General features: G+C 42.0%; 1 long non-coding RNA gene across 1 annotated transcript; it reads left to right on the forward strand.

Moving 5' to 3' along the window:
* The first annotated feature begins 333 nt into the window (after positions 1 to 333).
* On the forward strand, positions 334 to 13,558 carry LOC122641142. The gene is made up of 3 exons (XR_006329815.1): positions 334 to 427; positions 530 to 592; positions 13,547 to 13,558. It is a non-coding gene; the product is annotated as an uncharacterized LOC122641142 (long non-coding RNA).
* Positions 13,559 to 18,355: the final 4,797 nt, after the last annotated feature.

Below are 18,355 nucleotides of genomic sequence, written 5' to 3' on the forward strand. Positions count from 1 at the left end.
TTTCTTCTTATTGTATTAAAACTTTTTGTTTCTGGTTGTTTATTGGTGATTTTTCATTGTGTCGGTGTTGGTTTGTTAGGGTGAGAAGAACTTAGGATCTGCCAGCCAGAATGCTGGGGCCTCTGTTGATTTGGGTTCTCAACCCACTACAGCTGTGTCTTCATTGGAGCTGCTCACGCTACTGCTAGGAAAGTGTAGCTTCCAACTCTTAGAAAATTGAGTTATGCAGTTTCAATAAGTTATGGGTTTCTACTGATTGGATTGTTCTTTGAGATTGATATACCTTAATGTTTTGTTCTTTTTCTGGTTGATATAAATCTCTGTGCTTTCTGTTTCCAGGGCATATAATCGAGCTGCTATTAAGTTCCGGGGTGTTGATGCAGACATCAATTTTAATCTCAGTGATTATGATGAAGATCCAAAACAGGTGGAGTGGGGAATTGCAATAGGCAATTGCTTAGAGAGTGTTGTGCAGATGCGAATTGTCATTGTGAACTTATATTCGTTTGTTCTATTGCTTGCTTTTCAGATGAGGAACCTGACCAAGGAAGAATTTGTGCACATACTTCACCGCCAGAGCACCGGATTCTCTGTCACACCCCAAACCACCCCCTAGGAGGATTAGGTAGGTGACCCAAATTGCATGCCAGCAATCCACCAAATCCCATGGATCTAGAAGCAGTTAATCCATTCACAGACACACATCCATCGTAATACAATCATGTACAACTCAGTGCTGCAGAAATCTATATTTGCATTGAAACATAAAAGAAGCGTAGCAGTACATGAAATGATGATATATACAATAACAAGTTTGATCATTCCCTCACTCACTCCCACAGACAAAACAGTAGAAACTACCATATACAACTTCTAAAACAAAAGAGAAAAAAAACAAATATATATATATATATAGGGTAAGATAACTTGAACCCCAAAAAGAAGAAAAAGAAAACTAAAAGCAGAAACGGGGATAAACTCCTGTCAAAAAAACAAAAATGAGTCCCCAAGACAAAAAGCTTCAATGGCAACACCCTTCACGGGTCATCATCAGTAACCACTGAGAATACTCGTATCATTGGTACGACCTCCATTGGGGTCCACCCCAATATGGTCATAACCACCATGGCTCTCCTCCACGTATTAAGCTTCCCCGCCACAGTGACATCTACCTACAGAATCATCTAATAGAGAACATGTATAACAGAGTATGAGCCCAACTGAGCCAGTGAATGAAACATATCATCATGTACGCATATGTGATCACAATCATATGGATCCTACATGAGGTGCAGTCCAGTTATTTATTAGCCACCTAACATCACAACTAAGGCAGGTTAGTGCTACTACAATCCCCAATACATGTATCCCTAGTGCAGGCTTTTAACCCCTTCCCACGATACACCCATTGAGTTGTCGGAGAGGACTAGTCAGCTCCCACATTTGTTCACCAAGGTTAGCCCAACCAGCCCTCTGTGATTAACCTGTGAGGCATCCATCCCTTTTTCTTTTCTTTTCTGGCTTGTAGCCCGGCATATAGCCCATATTCACCTTTTCGGTGCAATCACATTTCTTTTCTTTTCTTTTCTCATATATATGGTCACTCTCACAGGCATCCAACACCTTAACCCCTGTTGGCAAGGGTGCGTAGCACGAGTGATGAAACTCTAACCCCATGTCTATATGGCATCATATGAGTCGGGCAGTGTCAACCGTATCCCATTCTACGGGCTACCACATGCCTCATTTCCAAGCCGGCTACGGCATCTAATCTAGCATTCACATTCAGCATACAGTATTAACCAAAATTTCTAGCAGTCAACACAATGTTGTTTTTGAGTTTTCAAGATTCATGAATTAAATAAGTAACACAATATTATTAAGGTAAAATTTAATTCAGCATATTAATTATGTTACATCTACACACACGATGACATTCCACTCACCTTGGTCTGGTCCTACAAGTTCTGTTGCTAGTTCAGTTCCGATCGGAGTCTGGCAGTGCTCCTCGAGCATGGGATCAAACCCTAAAGTAATAAATCAAAAACATATTATTTAATTAAACAAACTATTTTGGAAGTCCTAGTACTGATCTAGGCTCACTGGTCTAACTTGGTGCTTAGTTTGGCATCACTTCGAATTCTCCGAGTCTTGCACTGGGCCTTTGGGTCCATGTCCCAGTGCATCATCTGGAGATGTTGATCGGGGTCAAATCTGGTATTTACCAATGTAACAAGTTGCACATGGTCCCAATAGTGTCACAAGTTAGTCCTCAGGTCAGCAGTTCAGCTGGACCATCTCTGGCAGGGTTGCCAGGCCCTGTAGGGTCCACTTGGGTAACCCAAGGTATAAATATTAGTGGACAGATGTGAGGAGGGGTATTTTGGTCATTTACCACCTTCTTATACTATTCATGGCCCACTGGTGAAGGCCCACAAAGATAGGACATCAAATCAGCCTATTTCCATTCTCTGGGTGATTCTCTGGGCGATAGGGCAATCGCCCAATGCATCGTCCAGAGCCTGTTTGAAGCATGAACAGGCTCCAAAACTAGGATTTTTCTACATGGGCAGTGCCTAGGTCGATCCACCATGAATGTAGGGTTGTTACGGACCCCATGAGGAGTGGATTTCAGTGGTCCACATGGATCATGGCCTGGGCCCACCATTTGGCAGCCGAGAGCTGTCCAGCCAGCTCAGAGAACACCAGCCCAGCTATGTTCCAGCTTAAGGCCACCATTTGGTCTACATGCAAGGATGATTCCACATGAAATATGGTGGTGGGAAGTTGTTACAATACAAGGCTAGGTAGAGAGTAGCCTGTGAGCATAGATCCAAGCCCAGACTACCTGTTCTGGGTGCAACAAGGCAGTGCAGTCTAGCACAGAGACTGATCTCAGTCTCAGATATGAAATAGCATATACAATATATGAAAAATACTCAGATCTTCCATGTAATAGTTTTGCATGTTAGATCTGAAGCAGTACAAGGCAGCCCCCAGGTGTTCTGGGCTGTCCTTGGCCAGTTTCACTTCTAAAAGGCAGAGATCCAGAATAGAGAACTATAGTAGTAGCATATAGGGGCATGGATTTATACCTGAGAATGGTCTGGGTATGCTGGGATCAGGGGCTGGATGACCTGCCCTGGTTCTCATTCTTCCTTCTTCTTCTTCTCCTTTCCTTCTTCTTCTTTTCTCTCTCCTTTTTCTTCTCTTTTCCTCTCCTTTCTCTCCTCCATGATATGAACAGTGTAGGGTCTTTAATTTTTGTACTGAGTCTACCTATTTATAGACCATCCCTTATTAAGGTCTGTTTGGCAGTCATGCCCCTCCTCAAGAATGCATTCTCCAAACTGATTCTGGGCCATTTTGGTCACTCTGGTGGGGTCCACAGGGGTGCAAGGGTAGGTAATGGTTCCAAAGACTCCCATTTACCCCTAGAGGGTGTCCATGGTCTGTATGGGTGGTCCCCACTTATCTAGAGCTTAAAATAATCATTTTAATCACTTTGGGCGATTCACTGGGTGATAGGTGCATCGCCCAGTGCATCACCTAGAGAATACAATAAGGCTATAATCTCACTGTGCTTGCATAGGGGCTTCGCCCAGGGCTTAGGCTTTGTGTCACACCCCAAAACCACCCCCTGGGAGGATTCGACGGCTGACCCGAATACCCGACATATTCGAAGACCACCAGGATCCAGATGCAGTAAGTACACGTCACAAGCACAACACAATTTCCAGATAACACATGTTACATTGATCAGAGTGCAGGGAAAGTAAAGTGCTATAAGTTTTATACATATTAGTTACATTGAAAGTTCTAACAGCTCGATATTCCCAAGTTCACGACCATCTAGCCAACACACAACTATTCTAAAATATAAACATTGGAAATTCATCCACCAAAAAGGATAGTTAGAAGATCACAAAAGTAAGAGTTCTCAGTCTATTACATCATTTAAGAAAGGACACAGTAATCACACGCACAGCCGAGACCATGCCCCTCCATGTCCAAATCAGCATAGTCATCTCTTCCCTCATCTTTCGGCTCAAAGAATTCCTTCTCAACACAGTCACCTCCACCTGCATGATCATCTAAAAAAAAAGGATATCCACGGGGATGAGCTCTACTGAGCCTAGCAAGTAAAGGATAGACCACGGAAGCATTCACAAGCAAAATCCTATGTGCATGAGATTTAATTTTAATATTAATTCCACCTAACAACAATGCCTAAGTCTTTAAGCTTGTGCTACAGCAACACCTTAGGTAACATCCTCTTCCGTTGGAGATGTCAACCCGAGTTGCGCTGGGAGCCTTCCGGTCCTGGTCCTCAATCGGACATCATCGGTCCTAATACCTCTATTGGTAATGTCTGATTTACCCAGCAAACCCTTGAGATTTAGTCCTCTACTCTAGTTCTGGTCCTCGATTAAAAATCGCTGTTCCCAGTACCTCTATTGGTAACGCCTGGTTTCCCGGTCCTCAATCAGAATCGCCGGTCCCAGTACCTCCGTTGGTAATGTCTGGTTTCCCCAGGGAGGACTATTCAACACGTAGACCCCTGTTGGTAAGGGTTGTAGCACTAAGAAGTGACATTCCTAGCCATGTGCAATCTAAATGGCATAGTACAAGGTGTACAGAGCTCCCAATCCCATACTACGGCACACCATACCTCTCGTTTCCAAGCCGACTACGACATCTATTCTAACATGGCAGAGATTTACATTTCAACATATTCCACCATCACATCCATATCCATTCACAATTCCATAATCCATATGTTATAAACAAAAATAAATTAATAGAACAGTTTCAAATGATACATAAGAACAATTTCTCATACATATGCATGACACCTAACAAACAACTAAATGAAATAAACATTCCCAAAAAGAAATCAATTGTCTATCCCCACTTACCCTATTATGTTTGCGTTTGTGAGGTTGAAATAGTCCTCAAGACGGTTGCCGATAGGTGCCAATGACCAAATGATTATTCCCTATAATTATTAAGTCATACACAAGTATTAGGATATGTTTAAGTGTTGGTGGGATCCTAGGGTAGCCTTAAGATTAGGTTAGACTAGGTTTAGAATCACATGTAGGCTTAACAGTAGTTACAAGAATTTAAAGGAAAAATGGGGAATTTTGTATGTATATTTCAGATCACACAGGAGTTATACCATTTTACTAAACATGGATCAATCTCCCAAAATAGAAGACAGAACATGCTACCTAACTTAAAATGGAATTTTAGCCCATTTATGTGGAGGCACTGTGCTTGGGTCCAACCAGAGTAAAATGCTCAAAAAACCTGAACTAGACTCTTAGGTGGATTCTGGTCTGAGTCTACCTTTGGATCCACTAAAAAATAGCATAGGTGTGGACTCTTATTATGGATTCTGGCCTGAGTCCACCTCTAAGTCCACCTGAAAACAGAATAGGTGTGGACTCTTATTAGGGATTCTGGTCTGAGTCCACCTCTGAGTCCACCTGGAAACAGAATAGGTGCGGGTAGTTATTATAGATTCTGGTCTGAGTTCACCTCTGAGTCCACCTATGAGTCCACCTCTGCTGAATCCGAATTTCTAAGATTTGAGCCTCCTAACTTGATTTCATTTGGGTTTTAAGCCATATGGGCTTGGGGAAAAAAATCACTAAGCCATCTAGGGTCATAATACCCTACTCTTATCAAAGGATTTGTTGGGTTCAATGAATGAATCATTCAAAAAGATTTCAAATCTAGGGTTTGCCATTAAAACTCATTGATTTAAGTGAGAGGTTAAATGGAAGGTTAAGAGTGGTCATAAAGATGATTTAGCTTTAATTTCCATCGATTTCTAAAGGACTTATCAAGGATTAGTATTAGATGAGAGAATAGGGTTGACAAATCAGCCATGGGGCTTAACAGAAAAATGGAAGAGAGAGTGAGGTTCTTACCTACAAAACCGAAATTAAGCTCCCAAGTTCTTGCTCTTCTTCTTCTTCTTCTTCTTCCTCTTTTTCTTCTTCTCTTTTTCCTTTCAATTTTGCCAAAATTGATTCAATTGTTGAGTCTCTTGTCTAGATAGGAGAATTGGCCCAATTCTCATTAAGGGCACCTCCACCTTGCATGTGCAAGGTGGCTTTGTCCACCAACCCATTATTTCTTCTTTAAACACCTCCTACTTCACCAATAAGCCACCTCATGCTCCCTAGCCACCTCCTACTTCACCAATAAGCAACCTCATGTTTCCTAGCCACCTCCTACTTCACCAATAAGCCACCTCATGCTTCCTAGTTGCCACCTCCTACTTTTCCATTTAAGTAATACCATATTACCCATGTGCTACATGAATAAATAAAACATATATATATATATATAAACACCATATTATTATATTGTAGATAACCTATATTAAATTAATATGATAATACTTCTTAGCTTATAGTAACATTATTATAATATAATCTATTTAAATAATATATAATAATATATTACACATAATTCTTAAAATTTCATATCTGATCCGCATCGGATATAAGGCCGAATCCAAGCCTGGATGTGAATCCGTGCGTGAATCCGATGTACCCTGTTGTTCAGCCCACACCAGACTCAAGGCTGGACCTAAGACTGTGCTTGCATCCTTTTTTGCCTCCGATGCCTTATTTATGACTTTTTGCTTATGAAATCCTAGGGTTCTTCTTAGGGGATCTTCCCCACTTCTCTAACACCCTTTCGTCAAAAATATTTAAGTTTAAAATATCAAACACGGCTTATGATTGTCGATTAGTGGAACTTACCGCAATCCATACATATGTCGATGGATTTTGCAACTACACAGGGGAGGTATCTGTCATTTTACTAGTATGTGGCGCATTACCGAAAAGGTTCTTTCTTCATCATCTACCCATTCGAACACCCAACCAAAATTCTATAACATACTTGACGCTATGACTTCGGGTTCCGGATCTATATCGGATTCGGTTTAGGGTTTGGGTTTTGGGCTTACAATCAAAGTTCAAATTCGCCCAAGTTTTTGGGCACGGGTGTAACATACCTCCCACCTTACAAAAATTTCGTCCTTGAAATTTGACATGTCTAGGGTCTATGGGAAAATGAACTTGAACATATATTTCAAGAAGTCAACTAATCAAACTATTCCCAAGTATTTCACCCGCTAATCTAAGTTTCTCATGGCTTTGGATTATGTAGTATTAGTTTATACTATCTTTCTTATTGGCTCTTTCCTAATGAAGACTTTGACTTTTGGTTCTCCAATACTTAACTCAACTTTAGAATGAATTGGAATATTGATGGAATCCCTATTGTTCACTCCTAATAACGGAGGGGACGTTCGGTGACCAATTACTCCACTCATATCTATTGTTGAGCAAGGTCTCGTCAAAAGACCTTCAATTTTGGTCTCTTTCCATTCTCGGCTGTTCTTAGCTATACTTGACATCCATTATTTAATTTCTAGATTTTGTTATTTACCACCCACTACTTGGTACACTTAAACTTACTTAAATTTATCCTAAAATATTCTATTTATCTGGTTCGCGATTATATAACCTTATCGAGACTTAATTACGTATCTTGGTCTCTCACCGACCCTCTAGAAGCTAGATACAAGTCAAAGTTTTTCTAATGGTTAAGACTCATATACTTCGTTTAGATTCACAACATATCTAGTAGGAGTGCTAACCACTAATTTGTGTTCCAAGTTCTTCTAGGGCACATTCATCTTATCGCAAAATAGTGGAAATGAAAAGTGTGATGTACCAGAATTAATTAATACTCAATCAGGTGAGGATGATATGGATAAAGTACCTGTCATTACATCGGGGTTTTCCTTGGCTTCTTCGTTGGTCAAGGCATACACCCTCCCTTGAGTTCCATTGCCTTGGGGCTGGAAGTGCCGGGTAGTAGGTTGAGATTGGGAAGGCGCTCCATATCCACGTCGAGTACAGCTCCTGGCTATGTGTTCGGGTAGATTGCATTTGAAACACCGGACTGGACCATTGGGTTGATGAGGAGGAGTAGAATTAACTGGCTGGGAAGGGATTTGGCTTGTTTGACTTGCACTTGGTCGAGGAGGTTGGGTTGTTGTTGTAGCTTGGCTTATGGTAGGGTGGTTTTATGGAGTGGATTGACTGGTTGTGGGCTGAGCAGATTGAGAAACTTGATTCATTTTTGACCTACGATACTGTGTCGGGTTAGAGTTGTAACCAGATCCACTGAATGTCTTGTTGGGCCAATTATAGTTTTGGAAGGTATTAGCCCTTTTTCCTGATCCTTGTGAGGCCATCGTTTTCTTCTTCAACCGATCTTTCACAAGTTTTGCCTTCTGAACCATCTGGGCATATGATTGGATCTCTAGAATGGCCAACATGGCACTGATCTCAGGCTTAAGTCCCTTCTCAAATTTCTTTGCTTTGCATGCATCGCCCCTCATGTGTGCCAGAGCAAAATGGAATAAATCCTCAAATCGTTGCTGATAGTCTAAGATTGATCCCGATCCTTGGGTGAGAACTTCAAACTCCGCTTCTTTTTCATCTCTAAAGCTTTACGGAAAGAAGTTTCCAAAAAAGGCTTCCTTAAATTGTTCCCAAGTAGGATTGGGATGAATCTCTTCCAGGTTAGGTCTTGCCGACTTCCACCAGGCTGCAACCTCGTCCTGCAACTGGAATCCGGCACAGATTAGCTTCTGAGCGTCCGTCCATTCCAATACTTCAAAGGTTCTTTCCATGGCACTGATCCATCGCTTAGGTTGCAGTGGGTTCATGTCAACCTTTGAGAAATAGGTTGGTTGGAGCTTCTTGAATCTCTCCATTACTTTCGAAGTAGGGTTGTCCTATGTATTTGGAGGCATCGAAGGAGGAAAATTTGGAACATAATTGGGTCGTGGTGCTTCACGTTGTTGCATAGCTGCCATGAATTGATTACTCATGTGGGCCATCAATTCAAATTGCTGTTGCTGGATCTGTAACATCTGTGCCATAATGGCAGTTGTATCTCTATTTACAGCAATCGGAGGGGGTACAAAAGTAGGCGCAAGAGGAACATCTTGAGGATTATTAGGAGGAATAATCAGAGGTTCCTCAGTTGCCTGTGCTTGAGGTACCTCAGAGACATTAACAGAGGAGGTATTAACATCATTATCTTCAGTTACGAATCCTTGCAGAATGTTTCTATTTCCTTCCGTTCTAGCTATAAGTGCCTTCAGAGAGGAGTGGAGTTCATGAATATCAGTATATAACAATTGCCTCATTGTATAGTTCACGATATGCGTGTCAGAATAATTATTAATAGGGTAAAAAATTTCGAAAGCAAGTCATAAACTAAGCTATCATATAGGGAAAATCATATTATATTTATTATAGAATTTTGTGTATGCGTATAGGTATAAAATACCTGTGGATTTTAGAATACAATTGTTAGAGTTCTGGTTCAAGACTGTTCTTGCTAATCTCAGAAAGCCAGACGCTCGAGTCTCTTGCTGTGTTTTTTTTTTTTTTTAAGGACTTCTCATTTTATTTTATTTTATTTACTTATATATATTTTTTTGTTTATCCTCTTTCGCCTTTTATTTATAATTTCTTTTTCTTTTATTATATATAAGAAAATCTAAATGTAAAAGTTTATGATCTTAGATTATAATATATTGCTGACTTTTGGACCTAGCTAATCTCCTATGGTGTTCTTTTACCCCCATTTATATTTACGTTATTTAATAAAAAAAATTTAACTCTAGACCATATTACTTTCACTTCCCGCTTGTGAGTATAAATAAAGCATTTCGCTCTAATACCAACTTTTGTCACACCCCGAAACCACCCCCTGGGGGGATTCGACGGCTGATCCGAATACCCGATGTATTCGGAGACTACCAGGATCCAGATGCAGTAAGTACACGTCACAAGCACAACACAATTTCAAGATAACACGTGTTACATTGATCAGAGTGCAGGGAAAGTAAAGTGCTATAAGTTTTATACATATTATTTACATTGAAACTTTCAACAGCTTGATATTCCCAAGTTCACAACCATCGAGCCAACACACAACTATTCTAAAATATAAACCTTAAAAATTCATCCACCAAAAAGGATAGTTAGAAGATCACAAAAGTAAGAGTTCTCAGTCTATTGCATCATTTAAGAAAGGACACAGTAATCACACGCATAGCCGGGACCGTGCCCCTCCGTGTCCAAATCAGCATAGTCATCTCTTCCCTCATCTCTCAACTCAAAGAATTCCTTCCCAACACAGTCACCTCCACCTGCATGATCATCTAAAAAAAAAGGATATCCACGGGGATGAGCTCCACTGAGCCCAGCAAGTAAGGGATAGACCATGCAAGCATTTACAAGCAAAATCCTATGTGCATGAGATTCAATTTTAATCCTAATTCCACCTAACAACAATGCCTAAGTCTCTAAGCTTGTGCTACAGTAATACCTTAGGTAGCATCCCCTTCTGTTGGCGATGTCAAACCCGAGTTGCGCTGGGAGCCTTCCTGTCCCGGTCCTCAATCGAACATTGCCGGTCCCAGTACCTCCGTTGGTAATGTCTGGTTTACCCAGCAAACCCCTGAGATGTAGTGCTCTACTCCAGTTCTGGTCCTCGATCAAAAATTGCCATTCCCAGTACCTCTGTTGGTAACGTCTGGTTTCCCGATCCTCAATCAGAATCGCTAGTCCCAGTACCTCTGTTGGTAACGTTTGGTTTCCCCAAGGAGGACTATCCAACACGTAGACCCCTGTTGGTAAGGGTTGTAGCACCAGGAAGTGACATTCCTAGCCATGTGCAATCTAAATGGCATAGTACAAGGTGTATAGTGCTCCCAATCCCATACTACGGCACACCATACCTCTCATTTGTAAGCCGACTACGGCATCTATTCTAACATGGCAGAGATTTACATTTCAACACATTCCACCATCACATCCATATCCATTCACAATTCCATAATCCATATGTTATAAACAAAAATAAATTAATAGAACAATTTTAAATGATACATAAGAACAATTTCTCACACATATGCATGACACCTAACAAACAACTAGATGAAATAAACATTCCCAAAAAGAAATCAATTGTCTATCCTCACTCACCCTGTTATGTTTGCGTTTGTGAGATTGAAATAGTCCTCGAGACGTTTGCTGATAGATTCCAATGACCAAATGATTATTCTCTATAATTATTAAGTCATACACAAGTATTAGGATATGTTTAAGTATTGATGGGATCCTAGGGTAGCCTTAAGATTAGGTTAGATTAGGTTTAAAATCACATGTAGGCTTAATGGTAGTTACAAGAAATTAAAAGAAAAATGACGAATTTTGTATGTACATTTCAGATCACACAGGAGTTATACCATTTTACTAAGCACGGATCAATCTCCCAGAATAGAAGACAGAACATGCTACCTAACTTGAAATGGAATTTTAGCCCATTTATGTGGAGGCACCGTGCTTGGGTCCAACCGGAGTAAAATGACCAAAAAACCTGAACTTGGCTCTTGGGTGGATTCTGGTCTAAGTCCACCTCTGGGTCCACCTGAAAATAGCATAGGTGTGGACTCTTATTATGGATTCTAGTCATAGTCCACCTCTGAGTCCACCTGAAAACAGAATAGGTGTGGACTCTTATTATGGATTCTGGTCTGAGTCCACCTGGAAACAGAATAGGTGCGGGTACTTATTATAGATTCTGGTCTGAGTCCACCTCTCCTGAATCCAAATTTCTAAGATTTGAGCCTCCCAACTTGATTTCACTTGGGTTTTAAGCCATATGGGCTTGGGGAAAAAGATCACTAAGCCATCTAGGGTCATAATAATACCCTACTCTTATCAAAGGATTTGTTGGGTTCAATGAATGAATCATTCAAAAAGATTTCAAATCCAGGGTTTTCCATTAAAACTCATAGATTTAAGTGAGAGGTTAAATGGAAGGTCAAGAGTGGTCTTAGAGATGATTTAGCTTTAATTTCCATAGATTTCTAAAGAACTAATCAAGGATTAGTATTGGATGAGAGAATAGGGTTGACAAATCAGCCATGGGGCTTAACATAAAAATGGAAGAGAGAGTGAGGTTCTTACCTACAAAATCGAAATTAAGCTGCCAAGTTCTTGCTCTTCTTCTTCTTCTTCTTCTTCTTTTTCTTCTTTTTCTTCTTTTTCTTCTTCTCTTTTTCCTTTCAATTTTGCCAAATGATTCAATCGTTGAGTCTCTTGTCTAGATAGGAGAATTGGCCCAATTCTCATTAAGGACACCTCCACCTTGCATGTGCAAGGTGGCTTTGTCCACCAACCCATTATTTTTTCTTTAAACACCTCCTACTTCACCAATAAGCCACCTCATGCTCCCTAGCCACCTCCTACTTCACCAATAAGCCACCTCATGTTTCCTAGTCACCTCCTACTTCACCAATAAGCCACCTCATGCTTCCTAGCCACCTCCTACTTCTCCATTTATTTAAGTAATACAATATTACACATGTGCTACATGAATAAATAAAACATATATATATATATATATATATATATAAATATAAACACCTTATTATTATATTGTATATAACCTATATTAAATTAATATAATAATACTTCTTAGCTTATAGTAACATTATTATAATATAATCCATTTAAATAACATATAATAATATACTACACAGAATTCTTAAAATTTCGTATCCGACCCGCATCGGATACAAGGTTGGATCCAAGCCTGGATGTGAATCCGTGCGTGAATCCGATGTACCCTGTTGTTCAGCCCACACCGGACTCAAGGCTGGACCCAAGACTCTGCTTGCATCCTTTCTTGCCTCCGATGCCTTATTTATGGCTTTTTGCTTATGAAATCCTAGGGTTCTTCTTTGGGGATCTTCCCCACTTCTCTAACACCCTTTCGCAAAAAATATTTAAGTTTAAACTATCAAACACGGCTTATGATTGTCGGTTAGTGAAACTTACCGCGATCCATACATCTATCGATGGGTTTTGCAACTACACAGGGGAGGTATCCGTCATTTTACTGGTATGTGGCGCATTGCCGAAAAGGTTCTTTCTTCATCATCTACCCATTCGAACACCCAACCAAAATTCCATAACGTACTTGACGCTATGACTTTGGGTTCCGGATCTATAAGCGGATTCGGTTTAGGGTTCGGGTTTCGGGCTTACAACCAAAGTTCAAATTAGCCCGGGTGTTTGGGCACGGGTGTAACACTTTGTACCTACATCTTACCCAGGGTCCAAAACACATCTTTCCAGGTGTGGGGCCCACATTTATGGAGAGGAGAGAGATTACTTGGGATCCAAGCTATACATTATGCAGTGTGCAGTACAGTAGCATGGAGCTGCAATCCACCTTCTAGTAAGTGTGTAGGAGGTCATCCTCAATGGTTCAGCTACCGGAGTGATGCTCCATAGGGCGTTTGGATGATTGACTAGAGGTTCCTGTCCTTCTTTCAAATTCCCAACCAGTTAGGGGCAGGTTTGACATTCTCTAGGGGGGTCTCAAAATATAGAGGCATGACACTACATAAATGTGGTAGATGGGAAGCTCGAATGGGGCTGTTCTTAGGCAAGAAGTGAGAATCCCTTAACTTGAAACTGAATTTTTTTTTCTGTTGCTTTATCTATCATCTGTTTCTATTTAAAGATAAAATACCTGATCACATGATCTCGAAAACCAGTTTTTAAGGACTTCTCATATTGTAAAACATTTCTATTGTCTGAGATACCTACTTTCAACCAAAAAAAAAAAAAGTGGGACAAAAAGGAGCCTTGTAAACCCTGTTTTCATCAATGAGAAACGATGCTTTCTTGCAGGTATATATATCTCGGGTTATTCGACGGCGAAATTGAAGCACCAAGGTCCTACTAATCATGAATTTCACTTAACATAATTCTGAATTTCTTATCCTGAATTCTCAATCTCAATTGGGTACCATCCAACACAAATCGCTATTTTGGTTTTCTGGAACTCTGGACTTATGACAAGGTAGCTATCAAATGCAATGGAAGGGAAGCAGTCACCAACTTTGACCCGAGTACATATGAAGGGGAGATTGTCTCTGTGGTGGATAATGGAGGTAGCATCAACACTACTCTTGTGTTTAGTCTCAGGACACTGTGATCATTGTCTACCGTGGAAATCCTATATGTCCTTTTTTGTGACTTGATGCATGATCAACTTCTAATGCTTATGATGCTATAGGTAGCAGCCACAATCTTGATCTGAACTTGGGGATTTCTCCCCCTTCTTTGGCTGATGGCACAAACGGGAATGAGAGTACATGCGGTTTTCGATTCGATTGTGGCCTTCATGACATGCCCGATGCTAGGGGAGCGAGGGTAACAATTTTAATTAAGCATATGAATTCTATTTTATGTGTCCATCAACCCTATTTAAATATTAAGTTGATAATTCCTCTGGTCAAATTTCTTGATTGTACTTTGTGGTTTAGATTAGCTTAATTAGTAGCTCAGTTTATGTTTGTTTTTAACTGGTAGATGCCTTTGGAAAATGTAACTGGATGTTTAGTTGAAAAGGCTGTTTTCTTTTGCATCTATCTTTAAGATGATCAATGTTGTATGTCCTCTTTGCTATGCCACTACAGATGGAGAACCTTGCATCGGCCTCAGTGGGTGATCAGATGAATCATGGCCCACGAATGGCATTTGAGCACCCTCCGATCTGGCTTGGCATATATCCCAGACTCTTTCCCAATTTTGAGGTATCTCTTCATCTCCGTCTCAGTGCAAGTAAAAGGAAGGGAAGGAAATTGAAATCAATTTAAAAAAGAAATAGAAACTTTTGTAATCATGATTATGTAATTACCTTAAACTCTGATTAAATATAGTACAAATTTATTGAACAGAATCTTTGTTTTCCTTCTTAAATCTAATGTATTTGATTACAAAATATAGTAACATTTAATAACCAAATTTAGAACGTATTGGAGTTAGTTACAGTCATGTTTTGTTACAGTTTGTTTTCCGTCTCTGACTCTATGTTTGTTCCTCGAAGGGTTATTCTCATGGATCTATGGTAGGTACAATGTTTTTGTAGAATGCTCATAGGAGGAACCTACTTTTTCTTATTTAAACAGTAAGATTTGACGAACATCCAATTCAATCATTCTTCTTGGGGCAATCAAATTTTATCAGCCGTCTTTTCTTAGTACAACCTTTCTGGCTTCTACATCTCTATGAATCTGGTAGCGATCTTGTTTAGGATGTGTTTCGTTAAGAAATCGCTCAGCGGTCCTTCAAGTGCTGTAACCTACAAAAGACCCTGGGGTGACAAAGGAGGACCGGTGTGATTTTGACCTAGGACTCTCCGATGCCTAAGTTAGATCTCTCTGAGCAAACAGATGAATAGTAGTATTCAATATGAGTTAAGATGTCCCCTCTTGGGGTTGTGTACCTTGCCTTTTATAGTAGTGCATGGTGGTGTGGAGAGTCCTAGTTGATGTAGAGTGTTTGCCATAGGTGATAGAGTCCCTGGGTAGCAGGGTTTGTTCCTGATTGGATGTCTTCCCGAGAGATGTAGAGTCCTAGATAGACTAGGTAGTTGTCTTCCCGGGAGATGTAGAGTCCTTGATAGACTAGGTAGTTGCCTTCCTTAGAGACGTGGTATCTTTGGAGCTCTTTGCATCCTTGATGGATAGATACGTGGTAGATGAGGTTCAAGGTGCTTTAGTCCATTCACTCCACGTGACTTGATAGGCAGTGGCCTAGAGTCCTTGATGAGGTTGTCTTGCTGACGGCGATCCGCGGGTGCTTGCGCTTGGGGGATGACCTGTATGGGCATGATGTGTTCGGGGCATGCCATGTCCTGGGAGGTCTATGGGTCCACGCCCAGAGTGGGTGGTCCGTGCCTGTGGTCTGGGGTCCGCGCCCAGGTCCGGTCTGGGTGACTCTAGCCTGGTTCTCCATTATTGGGCTTTGCCACGTGTCGCTCCCTGATTGGTCAAGGTGAATTTATGTTTATCATTTGCCCCCCACTCTCTTGGAACGGAGTGCTCAAGAGAGTTTCTTCCATCTCCTTGTATCAACTAGGGGGCTCCCTACGAATAATTTCTTCTTTAAGGGTGTACTTGTAAATAACTGGGTGAGGGAGAGGTCATAGGTTCAAACCCCTCCTTCCCCATCTTTTTGTCTTTCCCACTATTTTTTGTAGATATATATGTCTTTGTCTTCATTTCACTTTTTACATTTTGCTTTCCATCTTCTCTCTCTTTCTACTTTTTTCTCTTCCCTTGCTTTTTCTCTTTTCACTTTTTGACTTTATCCTTGGTTTTTGTGTCCCATGACTATGCCCCCCATGTGTTTGATCATTTGTCACAAGGAGGAGCACTCTTAGGCATTTGGTTGGTTTTTGGTGCTTTGCTTGGCTTGGTGCCTTGGTTGGCTTGGTGCCTTGGGCCTTTGCTTCTTGTGCTACACACTCATTGCTTGCCTTAGCTTGTGCTTGCTGGTGCTTTGACGCACGCGGTCTACGCCCGGGCCTTAGAGTTTGGTCATCGCCCTTGGCGATCCCGCCCAGTGGTCCGCTTCTGGTGGTCCATGCCTAGTAATCCACGCCTGGCGGTCCGTGCCTGGTGGTCCGCGCCTGTAGGCGTCTGTGCCCTATTGCTTGGCCGGAGGTCTGCGCCCGTGGGTGATCCACGCCTGTAGGCATTCGTGCCCTGTTGCTTGGTCGACGGTCCATGCCAGTGGGCGATCCACGCATGTGGCTTGGTCAATGGTCAGTGCCCGTGGGCGATCTGTGCCTTCCCAGCTTCGGTCGTCGTCCTTGGTGTGTACTATTCTTCCTCTTTTGCTTGTAGCCTCCGTATTCACCTTTCTTCGCTCTCTTTTTTTTTTTTTGTTTTTTTTTGTTTTTTTTTTTATTGGCCTTGCATTGTTGGTTGCAGGTGGGCCTTCTCCTTCCTGGTTGCTTGGTTTTCGGAGATTGCCTTTTTGAGTAAGTGATCAGTTCACTTCATTGTCTTTTCATGTCTTCATCCGATGACTCTGATCCAGCCTCGGTCGACGTTGGATCTGTTGAGGAGTCTTCTATGGGGTCGTCCTCCCCTGGTACTTCTTCTCCCCCGCCTTCCCCTGTTGCTACTGATGGGGAAGAGGTCTCTGGGGGTTCTGCTCCTAGTAGAGGTCGCCGAGCCTCTCGAGCTTCCACTTCTATTGGCGACCGTAGGAGTAAGTTGGCTCATATTGCCAGCATCTTGTCCTCTACGGACTTGGTGTCTCTTCGTCGGGAGTTCCACATTCCTTCTGAGGTCGTGCTTCGTGTCCCTGGACTGGATGACCCTGCCTTCTCACATAGAGAAGACAATATTTGCTTGTATCGCATCTTTTTTGTTCATGGCCTTCGCTTCCCTATCCTCTGCTTCATGGAGTTGGTCCTAAAGCACTGGTGTCTTACCCCTGGGCAGGTGTTGCCCAACTCTTGGCGGATTATCTTGGGCTTCTATGTGTTCTTCGCCCGTTTGGGGCGTGCTGCGACTGTTCCATTGTTCTCTTACTTTTATGTGTTAAAGAAGGGGGAACGGGGGTGTTACCACTTTGCCCGTCGTCTTCCTAGGGGGTCACTTGCCGCGTTTGATCCTCTAGTGGGGATCACGGACTCGGTGAAGTATTAGAGGGATCGCTTCTTTTTTGCCATGGTCCCTCGATGTGTCTTGCGGTCCACCTGGGGGGTTGTTGATATCAAGAGGGTGAACCGCCTTCTTGAGTTGAGCGATTTTGAGTGTGACTCCCTTCAGCGGTGTTAGGGATGCAACTCGTTCGATGTCCGCTTATTGGATCTGAGGCCTTCTTGTGCCTTTGGAAGTTGAGTCCTGGTAAGATATTTGATTCCTTGGGTATTTGTTCACATATTGTCTTTATATGCACTCATGACTTGACTTGTTCTGTGTTGTTGGTTGTTGTGTAGTGGATATCAGGCCGGACCTTGCTTTCCGCTCCAACCGGTAGAAGAGGGACACTCAGGCTGCTGCTTCTAGGGGTGGTTCTTCAGGTGCTGCACCCCCAGCTTTTTCTTCTCCTTCTTTGGTCGTCGGGACCAAGAGGAAGGGGGGGTCCTAACCCTCCTAGCTCAACGAGGACCAGACTCTGCGTCATTCTCCCCCCTACGTCTCCTCCTGTTTTCACTTCTAGGCCCGCTGTTTCACCCCTTGCTAAGGGGAAAGGGGTGGCTTCTGCTCCCGCTGGTTCTGCCATCGATCCGCCGACTTCTTCACCCTTAGTGTTGGCGTGGGATCTTCTGGAGGGAGCTACTTTGGCCTCCCATGGTGTGAGCTGAGAGTAGTTGGACCAAGGTAGGCTTCCCACGGAGTGATCAGCCCATTGCCGGA

This window comes from Telopea speciosissima, chromosome 9, assembly GCF_018873765.1.
Source record: "Telopea speciosissima isolate NSW1024214 ecotype Mountain lineage chromosome 9, Tspe_v1, whole genome shotgun sequence".
Taxonomy (NCBI): Eukaryota; Viridiplantae; Streptophyta; class Magnoliopsida; order Proteales; family Proteaceae; genus Telopea; species Telopea speciosissima.